Source organism: Sarcophilus harrisii, chromosome 6, assembly GCF_902635505.1.
Source record: "Sarcophilus harrisii chromosome 6, mSarHar1.11, whole genome shotgun sequence".
NCBI lineage: Eukaryota > Metazoa > Chordata > Mammalia > Dasyuromorphia > Dasyuridae > Sarcophilus > Sarcophilus harrisii.
Window position 1 is genome coordinate 186536347 of NC_045431.1, and position 3359 is coordinate 186539705.

Here is a 3359-nt window from a genome sequence, read left to right on the forward strand (position 1 = left end):
TGTTTTCATGTGTTTCTTTATCTAAAACTCTGATAAAGAAGCTTGAGTAATATGAGGCTGTTTGGGGGATTCTTATGACCAAGAGAGTAATAGGACCTTTTTAGGCAAGGTCTTGGGGGAAAAGGGGGATCCGATGACTATGGGTCACAGGTAGGAGGGCAAATTGAAAGTCAAGAAATGTGCTAACATGTTAAGGCATACTACTCTTGTTGAGAGTACTTCAGCTACTTAGGGTACAAATTTGATTTTTATAAGCTTTCAGACCCATTTTGAATATATAGGTAAATGCAGCATTCTATAGCAACTTGGTTAGAAAAAATAAAAGATAGGAGAGGGAAGGGTAGGGAAAAAAGGGATCCAGCAGTGCTACTACTGGGCTTATACCCCAAAGAGATACTAAAGAAGGGAAAGGGGCCTGTATGTGCCAAAATGTTTGTGGCAGCCCTGTTTGTAGTGGCCAGAAGCAGGAAAATGAATGGATGCCCATCAATTGGAGAATGGTTGGGTAAATTGTGGTATATGAATGTTATGGAATATTATTGTTCAGTAAGAAATGGCCAGCAAGATGAATACAGAGAGACTTGGAGAGACTTACATGAACTGATGCTGAGTGAAATGAGCAGAACCAGGAGATCATTATATACGTCAACAACGACCCTGTATGAGGATATATTCTGATAGAAGTGGATTTCTTCAACAAAGAGAAGATCTAACTCAGTTCCAATTGATCAATGATGGACAGAAGCAGCTACACCCAAAGAAAAAACACTGGGAAATGAATGTAAACTGTTTGCATTTTTGTTTTTCTTCTCGGGTTATTTCTACCTTCTGAATCCAATTCTTCCTGAGCAACAAGAAAACTGTTCGGTTCTGCACACATAGATTGTATCTAGGATATACTGCGACCTATTTAACATGTATAGGACTGCTTGCCATCTGGGGGAGGGGGTGGAGGAAGGGAGGAGAAAAATCGGAACAGAAGTGAGTGCAAGGGATAATGTTGTAAAAAATTACCCAGGCATGGGTTGTGTCAATAAAAAGTTATTAAAAAAAAAAGAAAGAAAAAAAAGGGATCAGTCAAGGGAGAAAGGGAGAATATGTGGAATGCAACTAACAGGATTTATTATAAGAAAACATTCCCCATTCAAGGGCAAGAAATAAGGAAATAACCACATATTTTTATAGTTGTGAAAGAAGTTTTTTTAAAATAAGCCCACAGGGGTCTCTTATCTAAGGGCAGCAAGCAGTTGTTACAACAGTGGATGAGACTACCTACATTACCTTGACCTTGCATAATATTTTATCTTTTACTTCACCTTCCATACAGCTGGAGACTCTTCTGTTAGACCACTAGTTGACTGGAGGATTAATCCATCAAGTTGTTGCAGAATAATTGTGGTTCCTATTTTTCCTCTACCAGACTAAAGGCAGTTCTTTGAGTGTTCTATCAGACACTTTCCTCTAGAATGATAGGAATCCATTTATCATTCCTCCTTGGCCTTAGTCATTCAATGCATTCTGAATCTACGTATCACCTTGCCTACGTTTCACATGTTCTACATGTACTACAATTTCTACATCGGCGTTTAGGGCTTAGAAATTGCTTGTTGACTGATTGCTTTTGTCACCTTATCTGCAAATGAGATTTTATGTCCGATGCCCTGCCATCTTCATAACTTGGTATCCCTAGTGTTCGTCACATTCAATTGCACATAGGAGTAGATGTTTGTTGAATTCACAATTAAATCCAGTGATTTTCTACAGAGTTTCTGAGCGACCTTTCTGCTCCATTTTGTCAGTCATTACGCCAGTATAATAACCCTTTCAAAAATGATATAGAATTATTCTGGTATGGACTTGTTTTTGGTGAACTCATGCTGACTCTAAGTGATCACTGTTTTCTGCTCTAAATCCTCACTAACAATCCCTTTCATAGTACGTTCTAGAAGTAAAGTCAAGCTCACCAGTCTTTTGGTTTGTATACTCCAAAGTCTTCCCATCCATCTCTCCTTTTTAAAACAAACTGGAGGTGTTTGTCCATCTCAGTTCCGTGGCACCTTTCTCATCTGCCAGGATTGGCCAGGGATCAAGGGAAGCAGCTTTAGCAATCCATCTACCTGTTGTTTCAGTACGCTGGGATGTAGTCCCATCTCTCACTTCTTCCTTGCTTGTCTTAGGTTTTTGACTCTCTTAATGCCTTCCCAGTCTGAAGATTAGTTGGTGTTGTGGATACGAAGACAGGGTCTGGAGTCAGTAAGACCCGAGTTCAAATCTAGCTTCAGATACTTTCTAGCTGTGCAATCCCAGGCAAGTCACTTAACCTCCGAGTTTTCTCATCTGTAAATGGGGATAATAATAACATTTATCTCTATGAAGATCAAGCGAGATAATAATTGTAAAGCACTTAGCACAATGCCTAATACATGGTAGATACTGCCTAAAAGTTATTATTCTTATTCTTCCCTCTTGGTAGAGAAATCCTAAAAATAATTTAACAACAGCTCACATTTTCAATAGCTTACAGGTTTTCAAATTCAAATATATAAAAATTATAAATAAATTTGTTTTATGCAATTTTATTACGATAGTTGTATAATTATATCACATGTAATATATAACATAATAATATATGTGTACACATAAATGTATCTGTATATATGTTTACACACATATATAAAACTTCAATGAAATTTGGTGTGTACTTACTATTGCAGTCCAGTAAGAGCTATCCACGTGCCCTCAAGATCTGGGCTACTGAAAAATGAATTCCAGGAGCAGGAGTAGTCCACCAAGTCCCACTAAAAGCCAACCCTTTGATTTGATGATCAGCTACATTGAATATTCTCTTGGCGATGAGCTTAAAAAATTTTAAGCCTTTATAATTAGCAGGGATAAAGTATAAGGCAAGCCCAGGCTTGATCTCATGTTGCCTACCCGGTGAGGATCTGTGACCAGCACTGAACACAGTGCCTGGAACATAGTAGGTGTTTAATAAATGTTTGTTGACTCGACTATGACCTCAGTGCTGAAACATAAATGCGTTTCCACCTTCCATAGAGATTTATTAAAAAAAAATCATTGAATATAGTGATTGTTATTGACAATGAATGACTTTTCATGTTCATAGTTTGCTGTTTGTTAACAGAAAGGATGAGTGTTTCAAGCATCATTTCTCATGGGTGACCTGAATTCTGATGTAGTCTTTTGGTTCTGCTGTCTCCACTTTGCATCTCTTCAGACAGTTTTCCCCTTGTTTCTCTGTAGTCTTTATATCTATAATAATTGTGTAATATTTTATTCCATTGTGGTCCATTAATGAATTATATTGTATATAATATAAAATTCAATAATGCATTCAC